The 26,110-nt window shown below is 40.2% G+C and overlaps 1 protein-coding gene across 7 annotated transcripts in view; it reads right to left on the bottom strand.

The window, feature by feature from the left end:
- The window catches only part of LYPD6 (LY6/PLAUR domain containing 6), a 115,606-nt gene that overhangs the window by 29,828 nt on the left and 59,668 nt on the right, over nt 1-26,110 (bottom strand). The window contains exon 2 of one of the 7 annotated variants that reach the window (XM_057551959.1): nt 2,829-2,877. The exons of 5 other annotated variants lie outside the window; for them this stretch is intronic. The gene's annotated coding sequence lies outside the window, so the exon portion shown is untranslated. Of the gene's footprint in view, nt 1-2,828; nt 2,878-4,682; nt 4,739-26,110 lie in introns of those variants that run through there. One more of the 7 variants, XM_007183043.3, reaches the window with a different exon arrangement.

Raw genomic sequence — 26,110 nt, 5'->3', positions numbered from 1 at the left:
TTAACTGACACCAAACAATGCACGATACACTCAAATTAACTCCAGATGGATTGGTGTGTTCTTTATTTTTTTCAAATAGACAAATTGTTAGAAAATAGAGAACTCTTATCACCCTGTAACAGCTTGATGATGCCAGCTTGCCAATTTCACGCTCACTACGCCCTCTTCTGTTTGCAGTTTGGTTCCCCCAAGCAGGTTTGCAATCAGAAAGGTAAGGAGCTGCTGGTTCACTTCATAAATGTGACTGCCTGGCACTGTGCTAGGCACTTGGTCAAATAATGTGATGAGAAAACAAATATCAAGGATCTCTTTCCCTCTATGAGTGACAGGCACAAACAGTATCTAATCTTAAGCGAATGCAAGAGTTCTTCTGTGTACATCCATCAGGTCGGGTGAAGCTGCACCTGAGGGACAGATTTGCACAGAGCCCCCTGGACCCCTGAATGAATTGCACCAACACCCATCTCCTCACAATCTGGGCTCAGTTGGAGAGGAATGGTGAGGAAAGCTTTCTGGTTTTATTTTGAATAATTTAACATTAAATATCAACTAGTTGCCAGCCTAAGTTCTTTTTAATGTGAAACTTGATGTCAGCACGTACCAAACACTGCAAGTGTCTCATTTTCATTAAAGCATTTCTCAACCACAGTATTCCTTCCAGTTATTAATTTAAAAGTCTCCCTCTGTGCAGTCTTTGCATAAGCATTATGCATTACTTAATGTCATCTGAAATGAACCTTACTGCAACCTCTGTGGCATGGCTACCCATCCAAGAGCCTTCATTTTACAGCTTGTGTTGACTATGTGTGAGTAACATACTGAGGGGAAGAGCTAGATGCCTGGATTTGAAACCTTACTCCAATACTTTCTTGCTGTGCAACCTTAAGCCAGTTACTTAAGCATTCTGTTCCCCAGTTTCCTCATCAGCAAAATGAGGATAATACTACCTACCTTAAAAATGTACTATGAGTTGGACACAGAGAACAGACTTGTGTTTGCCAAGGGACAGGGGGTTGGGGGAGGGATGGAGTGGGAAGTTGAGGTTAGCAGATGTAAGCTATTATATATAGAATGCATAAACAACAAGGTCCTACTGTATAGCACAGAGAACTATATTCAATAGCCTATGATAAACCATAATGGAAAAGAATCTTTTAAAAATGAATGTTATATATATATATATGAATCACTTTGTTGTATAGCAGAAATTAAGACAACATTGTATATCAACTATACTTCGATGAAAAAAATACAGCTTTAAAAAAATGTGCTATGAGAATTAAATAAACATGTAAAACACTAAGAACAGTGTCTGTCACACAGTAAATACCATGTATTAACAGTATTTCCCAATATTTTTACTACTATTGTTTTGTTCAAAATCAGTCAGTATAGTTTTCTAAGTGAAAGTAAACATGGTACAATTAACTTTGGTTCAACACAAGCTCACTTTCCTTAAATCAGAAAAATATGACAATTCCCAAAACTACTAAGTATGACAAATCACAATCCATATGTCTCCTCTACCCCACCTTTGGTCCCATGGCCAGCCAGGCAGGGACAAAGCCAGGGGGGAGAGGCCTAAATGCCACCAGCATTTTAATATGCTGAGGCTCACACAGACCCAGGGATTGCTTGCCATCCCTGTCAATGAAGCAAACACGTGGGTGCTGGTCTTCTACACCCTCCCTGTATTTACAAGGCCTATGTTCCACCCCCATGATCCCAACCATAGCTGCCTTAGTTAGATTTTACTTGTGTAAAAGTTGTGGAAGGAGCACAGGTCACGAGCACACCTTGTACCCCTGCCAAGGCCCACATCTCCAAGTGTGCTCACATGTCCTACACATGGTGAAGTATCATGGACGAAGTTAAAACAACCATTTCATTCATTAAAAGAGATTCACCTCTACTTGGCAAGCTTGATTCTTTAGGCTCGATTTGTTTAGAGCAAGTTTTCAAACTTGGAGGGTTCAACTACTTTTTAACCATGAATTTTATGTGTTTAATGCAGAGTTTTCAAATTCTTAAAGTAGTTGACACTTTGTCATACCAACACATTTTACTCATGAAATTGTTCCTTCTTTAGCAAAAAAATGTATGTATTTCTAGGCTTGTTTATGATTAGAAAAAGGACTGAAAGGACAAAGACCAAAATGATGTGGGATTTCAGGTAATTTTGATATTTTTCTTTTTGCTCAATTTGCATGCTCAAAAATTTTTGATGAGCATGCATTACTTTTATAAAGAGGAAAACAGTTTTTGGAAAAAATCGTTCTTTTCAAGAAGTGATTTGACAGAGTAATTTCACTTTTTATGCACAAATAAAAGTCAGCTTTTCACCCAAAGCCAATGAATATAACCTTAAAAATGCCCATGTCTCTTCTAAAATAACAGAATCCATATTTGATAGAATGTTCCCTCTTTCCCTCTTTTGCCTCGCCCTTCGCCAAGTGCCATAGGCCAGGTGCTCTTCACAGCAGAATCTGTGCAAGAACTAAAGGTGCTAAGACTTTATATGGGAAGAGCAAGCCCAAGACAACGAGGGTAAAGGAAAAAGAGAAAGAAGGAAAGGGAGAGGGAGAGAGAGAAGGAGGGAAAGACAGACAGACAGATAGAGGTAAAATGAAGCTAGGAAATATAAAGCAATGTGATCCTAGGTTACTATGCAGCTCACCACTTTACAACAAGCCACAGAGAGATAGAGGATTCCAAGGAACAGCTGCACTCAGTGTGGTCCACGGAGCAAGAAAGGAGGGAGAATTTATTTGTCTTCCTGTCTCTTGTCTCCCATTGATCAAGGTCCACTCCACGAAGAACTCACTCACCTGTATTTCAGCAGCCAGAGTGGAAGGTCAACCCTGTGTGGATGGACCGCTGACCAAGAAAGAGAAAGAAGGTACCAGTCACAGGAATCTGAGATAACACTCGAGGTTTATCTCTAGTGCATGTGCTATTAATCCTGGTAAACACATTGCTTTTTTTTTTTTTTTAAGGATCTGTTATTTTTATTTATTTTAAAATTTTTTATTGAGATAAAATTCACATAACATAAAATTCATCATTTAAGAATAATACAGTTCAGTGAGGGCTTTTTGTATGTCCATAATATTGTGCAACCATCACCTAGTCTAGAACATTTCCATCATCCCAAAAAGAAAGTTTGCACCCATTAGCAGTCAGCCCCAATTCCCTCCTCTCCCCACTCCTGGCAACCACTAAGCTACTTTCTGTTGCTATGGATTTGCCTATTGGGAACATTTTGTATAAAAGGAATCATACAACATATAGTCTTTCATGTCTGGCTTCTTTCACTTAGTATAATGTTTTCAAGGTTCATCCATGTTGTAATGTGAATTCATATATCATTCTTCTTTATGGCTGAATAATGTTTCACTGTATGGATATACCACTCATCAGCTGATAGACATTTGGGTGGTTTCCACTTTTTGGCTATTGTGAATAATGCTGCTTTTAACATTCATGTACATTTTTTGTATGGATATATGTTTTCATTTTTCTTGGATATATACCTAACAGTGGAATTGCTGGGTCTTATGGTAACTATGTTTAACTTTTTGTGGAACTGCCAAACAGTTTTCCACAGTATCATTTTACATTCCCATCAGCAAAATTTCTCCACATCCTTATCAACACTTACTTTCATTAAAAAACAATTTTTATTATAGCACCATCCTAGTGAATGTGAAGTGCACTGTGGTTTTGACTTCCATTTCCCAAGTGACTAATGATGTTGAACATCTTTTCATGTACTTACTGGTCATTTGTATATCTTCTTTGGAGTAATGTCTATTCAAATACTTTGCTCATTTTTTAAGTTGAGTTATTATCTTTTCATTGTTGAGTTGTAAGAGTTCTTTCTATATGCTGGACTCTGGACCCTTTTCAGATGTATGATTTGCAACTGTTTTCTCCCTTTCCCTGTGTTGACTTTTCACTTTCTTGATGATGTATTTTGATACACAAAAGTTTTTAATTTTGATGAAGCCCACACATTGCTTGTATAAATAATTCCCTTACACAAGTCAAGCCCAACACAGCACAACACAAAAAAAGATCTGCATAAAATGCACAGTAAAAGAACTTGTCTACTTTATAGTAGCCAGAGCTATTTTTCCACCGCTCTTTTCCATGAGAAAACAGGATGGGCAGGACTATTTATTAATATCACCCAACTGCTTACATTGCTGCAGTAAATCATGAAGCACCACTCACTGTATTAGTATTTTCTAGGAACTGAAAAGTGAAAGATGAGTGACATGCATTCACAATTAGTCTAACTGCTACTGAAATATGGGCTCTGCTGAGGGGGATGTATTTTTTCTATACAGATTCTCAGTAGTTGATGGAGCTTTAATCCCTAAACCCCACAAATACCATGTTGGACATGCTCAGTGATTTGAAGGGTCTTTTCTAGGACTTTGATGTTTTTCCCTGGAGTCCACTGTGTCTTTGGAATGTTCTAGACATTTAGAAAAGATGTTGTGTTTCCATTTTGTACACTGCTATTTGAATATGCGCTGAGGATTTGCCCCTGACTACAGCTCTCTTATGAAGAAGTACACTCTCATTTTCACAGCTCTGTGACCTTTCATTTGTTATTTATGAGCTTTTGCAAATATAATACCACTCTGACAGATTTAATTTGTGCTCTAAATTACCTTTGCATGAGTTACTCAACTGCTGGTTTTATTCCAATAGATTACTTGCTACACTCTGAAAAAGAAAAAAAAAAAAGTTCAAGATCTATTAGACCTCCTCCACTTGGGAGAAAGTTGAAAAGAGCTGCATTCTGATTTTTACTCCATGGTACTAGATAGTATAAAGGAGGATTTCTAACTCTAGTCAGAGAGGCAAAGTGATAGAACCATAACACAGGTCAAGTTTTACAAATCTACATTGTAATGGCTATTTCATATAGAATCCATAAAAAAGAGATTACTCCCAACTCCTTACACTGGTCACTGGAAGACAGTGAAGCACTTCTGGAAGTTACATTGACTAAGGTACCAAGTACTAAATGACAATGCCTCAATAGTAAGTCAATATATAAGCAATTGTAGAGTAGAGAACTAATCCAAATCTAAATGTTTTTCAGTGCTACTCACATTAAAATTTGAAATGCCTTAATACAAGAACAAAATGGAATTCTAAAGCCTGAAAGATCATGACAAATCTTATTTAATTTTCAATATATATAGACTATGCTTCGTGCCTTAATGACTTGAAAAAGTTAATCCAGCTCCCAAAAGTATAAACTAAAAGCATGATGTCACAAAACTAAGTCTACTGAAATATATCATTTTGACCACAGTACCCTTCTCACAGTCTGGGGATTCCTCATAATATGTGGTGGTTTTAAAACACATCTGCAAATTAACTGACGTGTCACCATTAAGAGGTGGGGTCTACATCTTCTTCCCTTGATTCTGGGCCAAACTTATTGTTCAGTTGACCAGCTTGTGGTGGAAATGACACTGCGTGACTTTCAAAGCTGGGTCATAGAAAGCGATTCAATTTACAGCCAGGGCTCTGGAACACTCACGTGGAAGCCAGGTTAGCAGTCTCAGTGCTTTGAATGCCATGCTGTGAGGAAGCTCAAGTAGTCCAACAGAGCTATTGAGAGTTCAGGAGGAGAGACAGCTGCCCTGCTGGCTGCCAGCTGCTCCAGCCCCCTCCCCTCCCCTCTATCCCAGCTGCAGCCGCTGTCTGGTTGCCACTGCATGGAGACCCCAAGTGAGAACTGCCTAGCCAAGCCTTTCCCATATTCCTGACCCATAGAAACCATGAGATAAATGAAATAATGGTTACTGCTTTATGCCACTAGGTTTTGTGGTTTGCCTTGTCTGGAACATAAGGAACTGGAGCAGGAGATTTAATTAGGAACTACACAGTTCTCTGCTCATGAAGATAATTCACTTTTCACATTGGTTGCAAGGTACAGAAATCCAAATCAAACAAGCTATAACCAAAACTGAGGGGAAGGGGGTAGGGGGAAGAATTTTACTGTTTCACTTGACTGTCCAGCTTAGACAGCTGGACTTCAACCCTGTTATCAGGCATTTCCATCCCTCAACTCTGCTTTATCCCATCTCTTGCCTTTGTTCTCATTCAGGTCTTCTCAAACTGTGGCCAACAGTAGCTTCAGAAGCATTCCCAGTGAGGCCCTTTCCAAACTGTTCCAGGGAAAGCCTTAAAAAGGAGGGAGGTCCATCCTTGGACCATAACTGGCCAGGGGAGTGTGGCATTCCAACTGGCCAGGGCTGGGCCACTAGCACGTCACTGAGACAAGCACACAGTGTCAACTTCATGGAAATCACATGGTTTGAGAATATAGGAGGTATTGGTTTCCCAAAGGAAAATCTAGGTGTTATCAGCTGAAGAAGAAAAACTGGATGATGGGCTAGCAGAATCACACAGATATCCACTGCAACAAACAACACAGACTTCTAAGTGACCTCATTAGCCTGGAAGTGCAAAATAAAGCTAACAGCAGTTCACATGAACACTTACTTCTGCAAATGCCAGAAGGTGGGGAGGTTATCTATTGACATGATTTGCTTCTGTAACAATGGAATATCACTCCATTACAATGTTCAAATCAAAATATAAGGTTTAAACAATGAAAATATAGGTCAAGTGGGCATATGGAATCAGTTTTGGCCTATTCTTTCCCCTTCGTATGGGAATGGCTCTTCTATTGACATACGTCATGTGTTGCTATTGGGAAGCACCTTGTTCTCACATGGTCCATCCTACAGGCCACTGTCATTTGGGCCAGGGTTGGACATCTGATCCAAGCCAAGCCCATCAGAGTTCTTCCTGGTATTTTTCAAGCCAGAATTGGGAAAAGACAATCAGCCCTCTCTGAAACAGAAGCCCCCAAGAAGTAAAACTCAGGAACATGTGTATGTCCTGTTCCTCCCCATGTGGAGGGAGAAGATGAGAATGAAGCTTGCTGGCCAACAGAGACAGAGAGGAGAGACGGAGAGAAAAGCCCAAGCTACATGCAACCCTTGCCTTTTTAGCCAATTTTTAACTCTTCCCTTAGAAGCTTCAGTCGCCATCCAATAAATACCCCTTTTGCTCAAGCTAGTTTGAAGTGGCTTTCTGTCCCTTGAAATCAGGAGCTCTGACTAATTCAAGAGTCTTCCAAAAGGGTCCAGACACCAGGTTATATTTTACTTTGTAACAATTATGTGCTTTACAATAATACGTCTTTAAGGCCTATCAACTAAAATGTTAGATAGAGTTGGTTTTTTAAAATGTCAATAATAGAAAACCAGGCAGAGATTATCTCTTTTAGACTTTGTAGACACTGATGTTTCATTTCCATAACCTACAGGGTGATAGATTTTTACATATTCCCAATTTAAATTGAGGATCTATTTGCATAAAAATCAGTGCTTTAAAAAAGTGTGTATTTCTTTTTCCGGAACCCCTTGGCAAGGGCTTGAGTTATAGGGGAAAGCTACCTTTCTATTTTGCCCCAATGTGATTTAAAGGTCAGATGCATCAAAAATGCTTCAATTCCTGAAGGATAAATAATGCTGGCTAAGTATGTCTAGCAGTATGTTCACATTTCTAAAAGATGTTGCATTAACTCTCTTCTGCTTGTTGACTGTATGCTTGTTTGCTTCCTCTATCAATTTGAAGGTTCTAGAGAACTGACAAGAAGGCATTTTGAAGTGCAAACAGCCACAAGGGGATAAAGTCAAAGAACTCTCCAGACAGGAATGGGACAATGGGTACATTTCAGCTACAGACTGCCATTTTTTATTTACTTGGAAGGGAGTAGCGGTTTGGAGAAAGTTTTGCTTTTGTGTCTTTTATTAAATGTTTCTCTATGTTTAAAAACGTCGTGTTGGGCTTCCCTGGTGGCACAGCGGTTGAGAATCTGCCTACCAATGCAGGGGAAACGGGTTCGAGCCCTGGTCTGGGAAGATCCCACATGCTGCGGAGCAACTAGGGCCGTGAGCCACAACTACTGAGCCTGCGCGTCTGGAGCTTGTGCTCCACAACAAGAGAGGCCGCGACAGTGAGAGGCCCGCGCACCGCGATGAAGAGTGGCCCCCGCTTGCCGCAACTAGAGAAAGCCCTCGCACAGAAACGAAGACCCAACACAGCCAAAAATAAAATATAAAAATAAATAAAAATTAAGAAAAAAAAAAAAGTCGTGTTTTTAATTTTTTGCTTCCTAGGAATTTCATCTTAGAAACCTTCCAAAAATGTGAAAGTTCAAAATGTACTCAGAAACAATATGATAGTTATAAGTGGATTAAACTGCAAACACATTTGCTCTTGGGTTCAAAATAACCCAGTTCCAAATCCAACATTTGGATTACTGGGCATATGCCTTCCACCTCTTGATCAAAAAAGAGTTATCTTGGTATTGTACAGAGGCAGTCTTCTCTGTATTTGGAGTGGTGCGTTCATCTTTCCTCTGCTAATTTAGTGTTTCCAAAACTTCAGTAATAATCAGTTATAAAGCTGACACTGCCTGCTGTGAATCCATGGGGAAGTTCTGCAGTGTTTGAACCAAGTTTTACTGGCAGGGACCATTGCTTGGTGTTTGAGGTCACTTTGTTTTGGTTTTAGAGACCTGGTGTGAAGATTCTTTTTGAGACCTTGAGGCCTATTAATTCTTCATATCACCCCTCCCAGTTGCCTTTGGCCACTGCCATGCTCACCCACATTAAGTGATGTCTGCCTCTCCTGCCTCCTCTTACCATGTTCTCTGAAAGCCCGATGGAAACAAATGACCCCACATCTCTAACCTCTTCATGAACTATTCCTTCCATTGCTTCATGCATGGACTAAAGCCTGGCTCACAGAGAACATACTACTTCCTCTTGGACTTCTGTGGTGGACGGTGCCCGTCCTTCCAAGCCCCATGTATCCTGGGGACAGGAGGTCATCAAAATGCCTCTCCCTCCCACTGCAGCCTACAAAACATTGCTCTTCCTCTTCAAATGATTTTCCTCCTCCTCTCAAAGGCTAAACCAGCTGCCCTTGCGGCTGTTGTGAATCAGCTGGAGAATATTAAGAATACGGCCCACCATCAACCATTAACAATGACTCAGGCTTATCTTGATTCTCACCCAAGATTCAGAAGAACCAACCCATCTTAAATCCTGTTCCCAGGGTTCCAAGAATCCTAATCAAGTTTTTGTCAAAATGGCCTTGAAGATTGTTTCCATTTAGCCATGAATAACTCAAGTTTAAGAAGACTGTGTAACTGCTAGTTTGATAGGTGTGGTGAGCCCCTTCAGGATTTCTTACAGTGTAGGAAAGCCAGCCTGTGCTCTCTCTTCTTGTGGGAAAAAGGAAAAAAGGAAAAAAAAAAAAATCAAACAGCCAACGTCGAAACAATGGCTTAAGTAAAAACCCTATGGCTATATTTTTTTCAAATCACTGGGTTCTTTGTAGCTAACTATAGACAGTCCCCAGTTTACAATGGTTCAACTTAACGATGTTTCCACTTTACACTGGTGCAAAAGCGGTAAGCATTCCGTAGAAACTGTATTTCAATTTTGAATTTTGATCTTCTCCCAGGCTGCTGATTGACATGGCTGGTGATACGCGGTACCATCCTCCCTCCTGATTCTGGGCAGCAGCCGTAGCTCCCATCAGCCATGCCGTCAAACAACCGATACACTTACAGCCATTCTGTATCCAAACAACCATACTGTTTTCCACTTTAAGTACAGTATTCCAAAAAACTGCATGAGATATTCAACACTTTATTATAAAATAAACTTTGTGTTAGATGATTTTGCCCAACTGTAGGCTAATGCAAGCATTCTGTTTAAGGTAGGCTGGGCTCGGCTATTATGTTCCGTAGGTTAGGTGTATTAAATGCATTTTTTCAGGACCTAACCCCATAGTAAGTCGAGGAAGACATGTACTAAATCTTAACCAATGTTTCTCATTTAATAAGTAATATGTTTTTTAAAAACAAATCTATCCATGCATTCATCCTCCAAGTTTCTGATCAACCAGTACCTTGAGCTACACACAGTATGTCTCTCTCCAGATTGCTCAAAGATCATCAGTTTCATTTTTGTGAAAGGGTATTGGGGTCTGCTAAAACTCACAGTCTAAACTATAACTTGACTTTTCAAGAACACAACACATTAGCACAGTCATTTTGAGGAAGGAAGGATTTCCTCACCCTGGGTTTAAAGGCACAGGAATGTGTCAAATGACCCCCTAACTCTATGTCATTGAGGTAGGCATTCTTCCTTTGTAACACACCATCTTCATTTATAAGTCTCCATAAATAATAGCTATTAAAGAAGTCTACTATTGCAGCAAAACAGACTCTAATAAGATTTTACATAGTATTCATTCAGGCAGAAAAAGATGTAGGAGTTATTAATAAAAGAAAATTGTCCTTGATAATAGAAACTTTTTTTGTTTTTGTATCTAAATGAATTCCCTTCTTACTGAAAAAAATTACTGAGCAGCTTCTTGTGGATAAGGAAATGTAGGTATCTAGACAGACCCTGCTCTCTGACTGCTGACACTGAATTCAGCCATGTGAGAGTGAGATTCCTCTCCCCTATTCCTTTTTAATGTTTTCCTATTTCTGTTCCTCAATTGTCCCCCTTGTTTTCTATTTCACTTGTTAACTCATTCATTCATTCATTATCCTCCATCTAGGTGGGTATAGATAACATTTTCTGTTAGATTGGGTTGGCCAAAAAGTTCGTTCGGATTTTTTCCATAAGACGTTACGGAAAAACCCAAAAGAACTTTTTGGCCAACCCAATACTTGTTAATAGCTCCAGCTTAACACACAAATTCTTCAACTCTATTAGTCAAATCATTAATGCAAATTCTTAAAAATCTCTTTAAAAAGAGAGATGATGCATCTTTGAGTCATTTAGTCAAGCGTGATCATGGTATGATGTTGACCTTCTGTCCTTACAACCAAGGCCACTTGTCTGTAAGATGCCAAGTAGAGGAGCCAGCTAACACAATGACTGCACCAACCCTACACAGGCCCTTTGGGGAGGAGATCACAAGACATTATCAGTGAAACCCAATAAGAGGTCCATATTCCTTCCTACCAACAAAGCAGCTTAACTGGAAAAAGGAAGAAAGGAAGAAATGGAGATAGGGATGACCCATTTCATTTTTTAAAGATACAGTTAGCCTCTAGGTTCATACGAACAATCATTCAAGTATAGTAGTAATAGGACACTGGAAATAAGAGGGATTGGAGAAAACAAAAGATGTTAAAATTCCCAGGTGTCTTAGCCAGAGGTGAATTTATCATGTAGTGAAGCGTAAGCCTCAGGGTCCCTGATTGCATGGGCCTCTGCCAAGACCCTTTCCTAATGTTAGGATTCTAATTCATATATTCTTTTTCTTAAGGAGAGGTCCCCCCTAAAAACTCTGGATCAGCCACCCCTGGCCAGAGTAATACAAAAAAACAACTTTTACTACTCGTAATATTCTTGCTTTTTTTCCTGCGGGGAGTCAGGTTCATAAATAAAAATACATGCTGTCCGTCATTCTACTCTCAGGGAAAGGACAAAAAGAAAAAGAAAAAGAAAAAGAGGGAAATCCAGCACATTCACAAAGGCAGGCCTTCTCAAAATTGGGGAAGTGGTATTAGAGCTGGAGAAAGCAATCAACCAACCAAGTAACTCCGTCCCTCTTGGCCGGTCCTGCAGCCCTGTGTGTGGGCAAATCTCCTAGAACCACTCCATGGGAAAAAGAATGCTAGGGCGCCTCTAAGGCGATGGGGCAATTAAAGTCAAGAGAATTAACATGTGCTTTTTAACGACTTTAAGAAGGGTCAGAGAAACAACATCTTATCACCCAAAAGCAGGGGCAAAGGCACTGGGACTGGAAAGGAGGCCACTCTAAGGGGAGCCACACGGCCACAGCCAGCAGTGGCACGCAGGGCTGACCGGGCACTGGGCAATAGAGCAGAGAGGGTGCTGAGGGTGTTAAGTGCCAGCTCCAGAGCTAGGAAGACCCCAGACCCCTTTACCTCCCACCTAGGATTGTTCTGAGGACAAACAGATAATGCCTGGATGACTGTGGAGCAGTTGCTAAGGGCACAGGTTCTGGAGCCAGCCCAGGTTAGAATTTTGACTCTGCTCCTGATAGCTGACTGACTGTGGGCAGGTTTCTTTAACTCCTCTCTGTACCTCAGTTTCCTCATCTGCAAAATGGGGGAAATCATACTGCCTATGTCATAGGGCTCTTAGGAAGACTAAAGGAGATAATACACATAAAGCACTTTGAACCATACCTAGCACATGCCTGCTGGCTAATATAATCCTCAAAATCAGTGTCTAGTGGCCTAGCGAGGCATCCGGTTACTCATTTGGGTCTAGACGCTGGTTCGGAACTGTCTTCTCTCCAGTCCAGAAAGGAGATGTGAAAGGTCTTCAAAAAGGAGCCTATGCAATGTCGTGTTCTATCAGGAGAAATCGAAAGCCCAAGTTGCTTGTCAGATTTTCTAGCTGACCCCAAACTAAGACCAGCATCCTGCCGTGACAATAAAAACAGAGGGCAGGTGAATTAAATGAGGCAGACAGGGGAAGGTCTAGGGCAGGATTTCTCAAATTGAAAAATGCTTTCTCCTTTAAAGAGAAAACAGGCTCACAGACAGAACCTTTCCTACCCCCACTGTCAACTAATTAACCCTTACTATAATAATTATACTGCTACTCAGATACACACGATAGAAAACTAGGGTTAAGCTCCTTTAAAGCTAAACAAAAATTGCCATATATAAATGAAATCACATTCAGATTAAATACAATAATTAAATAAAAGGGAAAATAACATAACAACATTTATTGAACATTTACCACAGGGTTGAACATTATGAAATTGCCACTATTTGATCATTCTGCCCTACAAAGATGGCAATTTCATATAGTTCAAAACAACACATGCGAGGCACTAAGTGCTTTCTGTATTCCCCACAACACTATGAACTAGGCATTATTATTATTTTAATTTTATTTATTTATTTATTTATTTATGGCTGTGTTGGGTCTCCGTTTCTGTGCGAGGGCTTTCTCTAGTTGCGGCAAGCGGGGGCCGCTCTTCATCGCTGTGCGCGGGGCTCTATCGCGGCCTCTCTTGTTGCGGAGCACAGGCTCCAGACGCGCAGGCTCAGCAATTGTGGCCCACGGGCCTAGTTGCTCCGCGGCATGTGGGATCCTCCCAGACCAGGGCTCGAACCCGTGTCCCCTGCATTGGCAGGCAGATTCTCAACCACTGCGCCACCAGGGAAGCCCTAGGCATTATTATTGCCCCATTTTCCAGATGAGAAAACCGGAGCACCAAGAAATAAGGACACATATTTTAAAATCTTCTTCAGAACTGGCAGGAGCCCGAGGACTCAGCTGCAGATGCCTAGAGACAAGCAGACACCTCTCTGGGAAGCCTTGACCTAGGAGGCACTTACACACCAGGGGTGGGGTGATGCAGGAAGAGCCAGGCCCAGAAAAGAGTGTGTTCGGGCAAACTTCAGTGAGAGCTAGAAGGACACCAAGTCAGGGACAGCATCTCCTGCTGGAAGGAAGGGGCCACCAAAGACCATCTTGACTTGGTGTCCTTTGGGCTTTGTTCTGGGTGGGGCAAAGGGCTTGGCTGGTCCTCCCAGGAAGACAGGCGCTGGCCCTCCTCAGGGATCAACAGTTAAGGTGAATACATGGAGACAGGAAGAGCAGGAGAAAGGATAAAAGGATACAAGGAGATAAAAGGAGAGAGGGTAAAAGAGAGAGAAAGGGGTGGTCAAAAAAGGTCTTCAAATTCGCTGCATTTTAGAATCACCTGGGATCCTTACAAACTATTGATGCTAGCTCTCACCCACTAGGATGTCACTTAACGGGGTGTGAATTTGGTATTGAGATTTTAAAAACCCTCCAGGTGATTCTAATTTGCAGCAACATTTGGGAAACTTTATCATGCTTCTGCAAGTTGCTGGTAGAAGGAAACAGCCTCAAACTATGTTCCCTTCATCCATGGGCAGCCGCAAAGCATGCTGAAACGTTCCCCACAGCACTCAATTACGGAACTATTAAGCAGTCCAGCATAACCAGTGTAATTTATTCCGCTAGATGCCCTCTGTCATTCCTTCCTGGCTCCTTAGAGTACTCAGGAAGAGAAGTGGGCAGGCTGTGACTTGTAAAATGACCACAGCTTCCCACCTGGTTTCTTCACTGCTCTGACTCCAAACCTGACAGGCTTCTCTTGGGTTCTTTGGTAATCACTTTCCGAAAGTGGTTTTCATCCTCTTCATGAAGTGATTGTCCCATGTTGCCCTTGAAATGTACCAGGGTGAAGTGCACGCCACCTTTCGGACTTAGCACGCTTAGTTTTTACGACAACAAAACAGAAAATGCCTCGAGGCCTCTCCTGAGACAAACATACTCTCACAACCATTCCTCTAAAGGCAGCCAGAAAGATGGGTGAGTTTTTGAGAAAGGAAACAAATACGCCAACATTTTCAGAGGTGGCATGGAGTGATGGAAAGAGAATGGCTTTTGCACACTGCAGACTTGAGCTCAAACCCTGGCTCTGCCGCAAAGAGCCATGTGAACTTGAGCAAGAAAACTGAACTGCGGTTCAGTCTCTCGTCTGCACTGACACACCCGCCTTCAACTCGTCGGGACCCGCACCCTGACATTTCCACTGTGAGTGACTGTGCTTGTGAGGCAAAGACTTGATTCTTGAGTGGCGCCAGCCATCTATTTGGAGGTGGCAAATTTTCCATCTTCTCTGATTTTCTAGTCACTCGTTCTGATGTGATTCATAGAAAGAAAGCAGGGCTGAGAATAAGGCAAAAAGTAACACAGCTGAGAATAAACAGGAAGGGTAGTAATACATTCAACCTGATTTCACTCTGTAAAGTGAGGATAACATGCTTCCAATATCAAAATCATACCATCTATGCAGTTGCATTGTACCCTGTCAGGTCTTTCATACGGGTGGAAAAACAAAACCAAGCATATATTGTAGAGAATTATCCTACAAGAAGCAAAGGAACTGGATCAAAGATCTTAAAAGGACTGGGATTTGATATGAGATGACAGGTTGCTCCAATTCCTGTTTTCATGATTTTATGGATCTGAAGTTTCTAGCCAGGCTGTTTGTGCAAAGGAGTCTAATAAGTAGTGATGGTAAATGCTACAACGATTCTTTTTTTTTTTTTTTTAAAAGGAAGTGACATTCTTTTTTTTTTTTTTTTTTAAAGGATTTTCTTTTTTATTTATTTATTTATTTTTGGCTGTGTTGGGTCTTCGGTTCGTGCGAGGCCTTTCTCCAGTTGCGGCAAGCGGGGGCCGCTCTTCATCGCGGTGCGCGTGCCGCGCCTCTCACTATCGCGGCCTCTCTTGTTGCGGAGCACAGGCTCCAGACGCGCAGGCTCAGTAGTTGTGGCTCACGGGCCCAGCTGCTTCGTGGCATGTGGGATCTTCCCAGACCAGGGCTCGAACCCGTGTCCCCTGCATTAGCAGGCAGATTCCCAACCACTGCGCCACCAGGGAAGCCCCGCTACAACGATTCTATGTGTACAAGCAAAATCGAGGGTCTAAGTCACACTGTCCAATACGACTTCCTGCAATGATGGAAATGTTCTACATTGGGGTTGCCCAATTCGGGAGCCACTAGCCACATGTGCCTATGGAGCAACTGAAATGTGTGACTGAGGAAGTGAATTTCATTTTATTTAATTGTTATTTAAACTAAATAGCGACAATGTGGACCGTGGCTACACTATTGGATAGTGGAGTTCTAAATTAGTGATAAATAAATGAAAACCAGTCACTGAAGTTGTGATCTCTGAACCAATTAGGGCTAGGGTGAAGCAGAACAATGATTACCCAGCTAAGTACCAACACAATGGTGTTAATTACATCAGATCAGAAAATACGGCACAGGTGCTTCTACGGAGGCACTCATGGCCTTATCATTGGTACAGGGGTCAAAGGGGATAAAAAGGAAATGACATAGACCTAAGGGTCATATTTTCAGGAGTGCCACAGAAAACCACTCTACCTCCTCCTGCATTTCATTTTTTAGATGATGGCTGAAAATGTTAGATTATGTGACAAGATGTCAATTACTTTATGGGGTATTTTTTTTAATCCCAATTTTTATAGATGAGGAAACTTAGGAAGATAAGTCAATTGCTCCATAGTCACCTGGGTAGAAAGTATGGGAGTGGACATTGGAATGCATGCAGTCTGGCTTCATATGCCATGCTTCAAGGACCCATCAGTAATTTGGAAGTTAGAGCGAATAGAAGAATTGCCTTTGAGAGGAGGCTGGCTTGCTGCATGTATCCTGGACATACTAAGACTGTGTCATTTTAGAAGAAAGGGGTCATTTCAGCTTTAAGAAGGATAAAGGAGACCTGGGAACACTGGGCACAGAATGAGGAGGGTGAAGAGACAGAAGTAAATGCGGAAACCAGGGGCTCCAGGAGATTCACTTTGCCATTTTCCCCAAGCCTTCTCTGAATCCGCTGGTTTCTTTCTAAGTTACTAACATCAATGGCAAGAGTGTGGATGGAGATGTGAAAAACAGCGCAGGTCCTGAGAGAATTAGAGGAAGGAAATGTTTCTATTATACGTTGACATTTGGTCTCTAACTCAGTTTGCTTCATGTGTAAAATCTTATCCTTATGGATCAGAATGTAGGTAATTTTAAGGGGCTACGTCCCCTCTTTCAATCCTCCATTATTACCCATTGTAGAGGCTTCCAAATTTTTGTTTTCTAAATAATGTTGTGAGTAGCATCCTTGCCACTACATCACATGGTCTGTTCCCCATTATTTTCTTAGAATAAACTCTTAGACATAGGGAATAAAGGAAATGAAAGGACCCTGGCTTGCACTGGGGGGACCAGGAAGAATGCTGAGGGTTCCCCTTCCCTGGAATTATGTCACAAAGTGATGAGTTAAGCACTTCCCAGGAACCTTTGTTTTCCTCTGCCTGCATGGGGTGTTTCATAACCCCACGCTACTGCAGACTGTATTAACCTCACCAAAGAGGCAACTAATTCATTGTTTTGTTCAAAAAATATTTACTGAGGTCATTTCAGCTGTGGCCAAGCATGGGCCAAGCCCTGTGCTAAGCATAGAGGTTCAGATTCGAAGGAGAGTCAGCCCTTATCTTCAAGAAAATCATAATTAAGTAGGAAAGACAGAAATGTAAAAATACAATGGTATATTATTTGAGGATAAGTAGATTTTATTAACACATTTATTCCCTAATAAAGGCAAACATCTTTCTTTTTCAGTTGTGTATCTTTATTTTAAGGTGAACATCTCGATTTCTCAAAGAAAATTGACATCTTTTAAACAAAAATAAAACAAAAAAAAATTTTAAAAATACCTTAAACCATTACCTGGCTATTTGAAAGATTTTAATGAATGAGAAATCTTTTCACTATAAAAGTGTAGAAAGTAAATGTGGATTTAGGAAATACGGATAGTGAACATTTTTAAAATATTAATACAAATTTAGTAAGTTTTTAAATAAAAATCACATCAAAATTGTACCTCATTCCCACACTCTCAGATTTCTTTTTTTGAACAGTGGCCAAAAACACAAATCAATTTGGGAGAAGAAAACAAAAAGTATAATACAATTTTCTTAACTGAACATCTACTGTATCAAAGTTCCATTGCTTATGAAGTCCTAATGCCAGCGAGGTAAACTTGTAAAGATACACAAATATAACACCAGCTCTTTCTAGGGAAATTTGGCCATAGTTTCTGGTTGCTGAAGGCCCATCTATACATTATAAACAACTGACCCTTGCTTGGCCCTGCCCCTAACTCATGCACGTCTGCACTAACCTGGTGTGAAGTGTGTTCTCACTATGCTGTAAGGTGTGGTGCACGGATGGGGCCCAGAATTAGAGTGGACTTGGCAGTTGTTCCAAACACCTCTTTCCTTCTTCCCCCACAAGCCCACGATCACACTGCAAATCAGTTTCCTGGTACCATTCCAGTCCCACAAAGCAGCTGTGTGAACTTCACTTTCCTAACGACCCTGGCCAATACTTTAACACACACAAATTGAAATTGCTCCGTGCCAGTGAGTATTGGGAGAACTTTAACAACCGGATTAAAAGGCCAATCAATTGGTAAACTCCCAGGGGAAGCCCTAATGCCAGGGAATAGATTAACTGGTAACTGATTTCAAGAACACATGGAAAGTACAAATCTCAGAGAGATGAGGTGGGAAAGGATAATAAAATAAGCAGGATAAGAACGACTAAAAGAATCTGGGCCATAGAAATTGTGATTTGGTAAGTCTGTAACAACATAGAAAGATGATATTCTTTTTTCTAACTTTTTTTTTTGCTAACCAAGTTTCATTTTTCTTTACACATGATAAAATTGGAGCTGGTTTTTCTCTTCATCTGTTTTCTTGCATAATGTTGTGATAAATAAGAAGGTTTTTCTCTTCATCTGTTTTCTTGCATAATGTTGTAATACAAATATTGTATTTTGGATACAACAGAAAATGTATCCAGAAACTCACACACTTGACCTCCTCTTTCCCCTACCCCAGTCTCGCCGGGGCAAGAAAAGGCTGTGTGACAAGGATGTCAGGTTCAGGATTACTGAGTGCTGGGGGATATCTGGAGGACCCAGCTAAGCAGTATGAGATGACTTTTTACATATAAGTTTTTAGCTTAAAAAAAGGAGAAAGTTGACAAAGTATTTTAGCTCCCAAGTATAATAGTGCCCACAATGAAATATGGAATACTTATTTCCTGTTAACTGGGAAAGAGAGCAGAGACACTGCCTGTGTGCAAGACCTCTCCTGGACACTGTATTCACACAGTATACTATCAGAAAAACGTATACTGTTAGAGGAACAGACTCAGGGGGTCTAAGGTAGAACTAGAAAAGCTGTATTTAAAAAACCAAAGAAATCCAGGTATGGAAACTTTAGGATTAGGTCATGAAAAACACGGATAAACATCATCCCTAACAGCAGTCCACAAAAAAGAAATAAAATTAGTGAGTATATCTTTTTTAGAATGACTAATCTTATCAGTGTTAACAAAGGTAAATCAAAACAGTGATTCAAAGAAATATAAATCGGTTACTATAAAACTGGCAAAAACATGTTTGATAATACCCTATGTTAGTGAGTGTGTGGGCAAAGAGACAATCTCATTTGAGAAGTAAATTAGTTACTCTTTTTTGGAAGGTAATTAAGCAGTATCTATCAATTTTTTAAATGTGCATACTCTTCAACCCCACAATCCCATTTCCAACAATCCACCTAGCAGATATATTTCAAAAGTGTGCCAAGATATTATAGGTGAGGATATTCATGATCCCCTAAATATCTAGTAATAGGAGATAGGTTTATAAATTAAAGTACAACCTTACAAAGGAATATTGTGTAGCTTTTAAAAAGAGAGAGTATCCATATGATATATGATGAAGAAAAAAAAAGCAAGATGCAGATGAGAATGTACACTAAGGTCCCTGTGATAGTGTGATTTATAGTAAGAAATATATATTTGGTCTTCATCCCCCATTTCCGCACAAAGCTCCTTAAACCCTTGGAATTTCCTAAGTGAAGCAGCGATAAATAGTGTCTTTTGTTACGCTAATGAGGTAGGATGTCACATCTAGGGATGGGGGCTGGTTGCCAAGAGAACTAACCATGTGATTGGAGGGTTGGGACTCCTTCAACTTCTGGGGAAGGTAAAAGGGCTGAAGGTTGAATCACTTGCAATGGCCAATGAATCAGTAAATCATGTTTAAGCAAGTAGCTTCTGGAAAAAATTAAAAGGATGAGTTCAAAGAGCTTCAGGTTTGGTGCTGGGAGAGTGGTGGGCCTGGAGGTGGCATGGAAGCTCCGTGCCCGCTCCCCATTCCCTGCCCTAAGCATATCTTCCATCTTGCTGTTCCTGAGTTATAAACTTTTATAATAAACCGGTACTCTGCTAAGTCAGATGTTTCTTTGAATTCTGTGAGCCACTCAAGCAAATTAATCAAACCCAAAGAGGAAGTGGTTGGAATCTCCAATCTATAGCCAGTCAGAAGCACAGGTAACAACCTTGACTTGAGGTTGGCGTCTAAGGTGCTCGTTGGAGGGGGGACAGTCTTGTAGGGCTGAGCCCTTAACGTGTGGGACCTGATGCTATCTCTAGGTACACAGTGTCAGAATTGAGTTAAATCATAGGACACCCCGCTGGTGTCAGAGCACTGCTTGTTGGTGTGGGGAAACACCCACCCTAAGCACACACATTATAACTGGTGACCAGAACTTTTAGTGCTTTTTGTGTTTCTTAAAAGGAAAGTGCATAAATACATATACATGTGGGCCCTATAGACTTTATTTTCTAAAAAAGATAAACTTTATTTTCTAATAAGATACCCAAGAGATTGATGATTATCTTTGAGGAGACAGCCTTCACTGGAGGACTGAGGGAAGTTTTCACTTTTGCCAACTAAAAATTCTCTTGTCATCTGGTTCTACAAGAATGAAATCACTAGCCACTGCAGTCACTGACTTTCAACACACCCTGAAAGGAGTTCAGGGTGGAGATCAGGAATGAGGCACTCTGTGCTCTGGGAAAAACTGGCAGAACAGGCCTTCAATAGTTAGATATTTTCAGAAGAAGATTTTATGAGCCGAATTTCTTGCATCTTCTCATATCTAGAAAAGCACGAAAATCATTAACTGAGACATCTGCTCCTCATGACGAGCAGCAACTTTCTGCCAAAATATGTGCTTGATTTCTCATGTACCCTCTTCACTGAAGTCATACATATACCGACCTCCCCCTTTACCTCTTCAAAGCTGTTCCTCAGAGCTGTCTGAGAGGCTGTCTCCCAAGTTATAGTCTTGATTTGGCCACAAATAAAACTTAACTCACAACTCTCATGCTGTGCATTGTTTTCAGCCAATCTCATTTTATATCTTTCTATACTGTTTACATTTTCTTACCATGTATGAGTAAGTATTCAAGGGCATGCACGGTGATTTCTGCAAGATATGTTTAATTCCATGTTAGCTTCCCTTACTATCTAGTACATTTCTTAGTCAAATACCTCTACTGTCAATCACTGAGTGAGTCAATTTATTTCAAATTATATCCTACCCACACTGCCAACCTACTTACTAGCAAAATGGATTTGGGAAGGCCTATCATAACAGACTCATAGTAAGACACTTAAATAAAAGAAGAAAAATTCATGGAAAGGAAAGGGAAATAAAAAGCTCAGACAAATGTATTGACTATGATTGAGCAACTAGCGCAGCTCCAAGTTTCCCAAAGTAAAAGGCAAAAATGGAAACAGAGTGGGTGATATTATTCTCCTCGTCTGGGAAAAGATTTCCTGCCTATATATCAAAGGTGACTTTTTCACCTGGTGGTGAATTCTAAGAGACATGATGCAAGACACTCTGACAACATCTTGATTTTATGGCCTTCAGCTCTCAAATTTGACCCTGCATCAGAATCACCCAGATGGCTTTTCAAGCACAGATTGTTGGGCCCCAGCCTCAGAGCTTAGGATTGAGTAGGCCTGGGGTGGGGCCTGAGACTCCACATTTTTAACTGGTTCTAGGTGATGCTGATGCTGCTGTGTGGGGACCACAATCTGTAACACTGGGATTTTAGGCCAGCCATTCATTCATTAATCTTTAATGGTCCATGACTTCATCGGTAGTTCTACTGACGACCTGGAGATACTCTTTACATAAGTATTTCAGGAAGACTTTGAAATGTAACCCAGTGAACGCATTTTTAAAGCTACTGAGGCCCAAATATATGTTTTCTTATGACCTAATCAGAAAACAAAGGTGAACTTGAGAATAGCCATAGATATAAATGTATTACACATGCCTTGGCCCTTCTTAATACAAATGTATTCCACATCACCTGACTCTGATACGGCTGATCAGACAGGGGCTGGTAATGCAAATTCACGAAATACTGACTCACATTAACAAAAGCTTCATTTTACCCACACAGGAGGCTGGTCTCCTGCCAACATCCAAAAATATATTATAATTCAATTCCAAAATCAAGAATCAATGACCTTTAGACAATCTGTGTCCTTTTCTTTTTTCTCATTGACATGGAGAATGGAGGCTTAACTGTACTAGGAATTAACATAGGACCTTTCTACTGGAGAGGTAAGAGTTCAGAATACTTTTCAGATAAACAACCTCATTTGTCTTCCAACATCCCTGGGGGGTGAGCTGCACCTTCCTCACAGCATTGGAATCTTGTCTGAGACCACCGTCTCTAACCCCTACTTAGTTCCTGGTTGTCAGAGCACTTGGTGCCACAGGAAATAACTGGTATATTTAATAACTGCACCCAGATACAGATCACACGTACACAAACACACAAATACCCACACATGCTGGCGCCAACAACCAGTGTGTTTAACAAGATTAAAAACATATAAAAACATACTCAACAGATGCATTTATAAATGTACATGTTGTACTTCAAAAAGAGGAAAAAAAAAAAAAAGAATTTTTAAAAAGCTAAGAGTATCTGAGATCCATGAATTTCAGTAAGTTTAACTTGTTGTCAAAAGTTCTGTTCAAGAAACTTTAAGCACCTACTGTGTGCCAAGCACTGTTTTAGGAGCTGGGAGTAAAAGTTGGACACAAAACCTACTCTGATGTATAATGAAGAGGCACTCATAGAAAACTAGTTCCAGATGATATTGGATAAGTTAGGTGTTATCTTAACTGAATACCCAAAGGGCAACATCAGCACTCAAAGAATGGCCACCTCACCCCTCCTGGGGTTCCCAGGGGGCTGCCTGGAGAAGAAAGCACAGACAAAACCCCACGGATGAACGGGAAACAGCTGGAATAAAGACAGAGGGGATGATGAAGGATCCTGGGCAAGGCTGCTGGGTGCATATCCAAAATCCAATCACTCCTTCTGTGTTACAAATAGAAATTCAATTTTGTTCAGGGTGGCATCCAGCCTGATTCAAAATACACTTCCTAGAATTCCTTACAGCTAGGGTGACCATGTGACACATTCCTGCCTAATGAGATATAAGTGGAAGTCACAGTAGGGCTTCTAGGAAAGCCATTGGCTCACATTTGGCTTTCGCTTTTCCTTCTTTGCCCATCATTCTTCTTGCTGGCTAAAATATAGACAAGAAGCCCAGAGGTGGGGCTGTCATTCTGGGAAGAATGAGGAGTAGAAAAATAGAACAAGTCTGGTCTCTCAGAGCTGTCACCTCTGCCCTGGACTACCTACTTCCAGTCTCCTTGGTATTGAGAAAAGTAAATCCCAGGTGAGTTAAGGTCCTGGAGTGAAAATGCATCTAGGTGTATGGAAACAGAAACTCATCTCATACACGTAGACAGTGCTACTATGCATTACTATTTACTTATTTTACTATTTACTTATTTATATTCTGGGGGAAACTCCAAATCTTAGAGCAAACGCTAACATCTAAAAGCAAACTCTGAATCCTTCAGTTTTTTCAAAACATGAAATGAAGGCTGCCCTGACACTTTTTAAAAATTCTGTTATAATTAAGTGGCAAACACGATTAACAACTGTGTTACCAGAAAGTTTAAATATGATGTTTAATCAAGAGCTAATAAAATAACAAGATTACAATGGCCAGTAACATTTGCAGTTTCCTCTAAAAAAGTTCACATGAGTAATCCCAGGGTTTAAACAAGATTTGTTCCTCTCATCCTCCAGAAAGAGAACTATGAACTCTCTCTCTCTCTCTCTCTCTCTCTCTCTCTCTCTCTCTCTCTCTCTCTCACACACACACACACACACACACACACACACACACACACACACACACAGCCACCTTCTGCCATCTCCATTGTATCATAAAATAAAGGACAATCTTCCAAAATAGGAAAATTAGAGCCTAATAATAAAAAGGCAAATCTTCCCAAGAAAAGGCAGTTGGCATAGCATAGTCATACGAATAACAAGAATATTCAGAGATAAAGGAGCAGATGGGGGAGAGGCAAAAACTGAAGAATAGAGGAAATTTTCCCTACTTTACAAATAGACTTCAGCTGGCAGGTTGAAAGAGCCTGTCCAGCTCCAAGTTAGGAATAATTATAAAAGACATATCAATGCAAACTCTGGTACTTGCTAGAACAGAGAAAAGCTATTGCTTTTCTTTATTTTATAATAATTCTTCATATTCCCTTCTTAATTCTAGTTAGTTTTTTTCTTAATACAGTCTCCTGGGTTTTCTAAAAATAACTATCAGCTCAAAGAGGAAATTTCCTCTTTTCTTCTTCAATATTTACTCCTTTCTTTTCTTGTCTTATATTTTCTAGAACCCCCAAAAGTCTCTTAAAAACTAGTAACAGCTTTCTTATTTCTGATTTCAAGATGAAAAATCTTGAAATCATCTAGACAAAAACAAGTTACCAAAAAAGAAAAGAATTATACTGGCATCAGACTTCATCTGCACACTGTTGAGAAAAAAAGAATCACATTCCCAGAATTTTGTACCCATAGAAGATATGCAACTCTAATAGTAAAAGGAAATATTGAAGGTAATTTAATAACAACAATAATAGTATCACTGTTAATACTTATACAGCACTTGTACAGTTGTAAGCATTTCACTTATTGTCATAGTTTGTCTGCATAGGTGGCTGCCATTAATTCCTTCCCTCCCCCTCCGTTCAAGCTACTCCTCCAACTCAACGTGGAGTCTAGTCTCCCATCTCATAGAATCTGGTAGAAGTGTCGTTGTACCAATTCTAAGGCAAGATATTATGAAGACTGTCAGCTTTCTGCCTTCTGGAGCCCTGAGTTCCCATGTAAGGAATCCAGGCTTCTCTGATAGAGAGAGAGGTTATATGAGGGAAACTGAGACATGAGTGAAAAAGCCATCTGGGACATCCAGCCTAGCTGAACCTTCAGACGATTCCAGCCCCTGCCAGTATCTTGAGTCCAACTACATGAAAGCCCCCAAATAAGAATTGCCCAGCTAAGCCCAACCAACCCAGAGAAACATGAAAGATAATAACAAACTGTTGTTTACATTGTTGTTTTGGGGTAGTTCATTATATAGCAACAGGTAACCAGAATGCTTATACCAACTCATTTCACCTCACAGTATTCATATGCGGTAACTGTTATTAGTATCCCCATCTCACAGATAAGGAGAGGAGGACCAGAGAAATTAAATAACTTTCTCAAGGTTATACAGCAAGCAAGGAAATCCTTGAAGAAATGCAATGATTCAAAAATAAGTAAACCTCAGGGAACTATATTCAATATCCTGTAATAAACCATAATGGAAAAGAATATGAAAAAGAATATGTATATATATAACTGAATCACTTTGCTCTACACCAGAAACTAACACAACATTGTAAATCAACTATACTCCAATAAATATAAACCACATTCTTCATTTGCAAAAAATATTGAGAAAGACTCTAATGCATCAAAGAAGAGACCTCAAGATAGAGGAAATGGGAAAGGAGAAGAAACAGTGGTGAAAAGTGCATCTTGCGAATACCTTGTGAAATCTAAGATACTATGGATACCATGACTGAGAGCATGTAAATTAAATGTTGAAGATTTCCAAAACAAGAGACAAACTACAAGGGTATAGTAATTGTCAAGAGTGAAAGAAAATGTAGGAATTGGGAAGGAGCAAGGCTGGAGGCAGGAGGAAGAGAGAGAAGTCAATGCATTCTAAAGTTCTTGGTATGAATTTCTGCAAGATATAAATTAACAAAACTGACTCACATACAAAATCAAATAGACCAATTACCATTGGAGAGATTTGGAAAGCGGTTAAATTCCTACCATTAAAAAGATAGCAGAAACAGATAATTTTAGAGTGAGTTCCATATAACTTACAAAGAATAGAAATGTTATTTAAATTATTCATGAGTATAGAAACATAAAGTTCCTAAATCCATTTTATAAAACTGGTTTAGCCTTAAAACCAAAACTGATCAAAGTAGTACAATAAAACTACAAAGCAATTCCACCTATAAATATTTGCAAAACTTCTAAATAAAATATTAGCAAGTAAATGCAAAAGTAGATGAAGTGAATATTGCCAATGATCAAGTTTCCACAC

Source organism: Balaenoptera acutorostrata, chromosome 8 (genome assembly GCF_949987535.1).
Source record: "Balaenoptera acutorostrata chromosome 8, mBalAcu1.1, whole genome shotgun sequence".
Lineage (NCBI taxonomy): Eukaryota > Metazoa > Chordata > Mammalia > Artiodactyla > Balaenopteridae > Balaenoptera > Balaenoptera acutorostrata.
The sequence above is the reverse complement of the archived record's forward strand: the minus strand, read 5'-3'. Positions and strand labels throughout refer to the sequence as shown.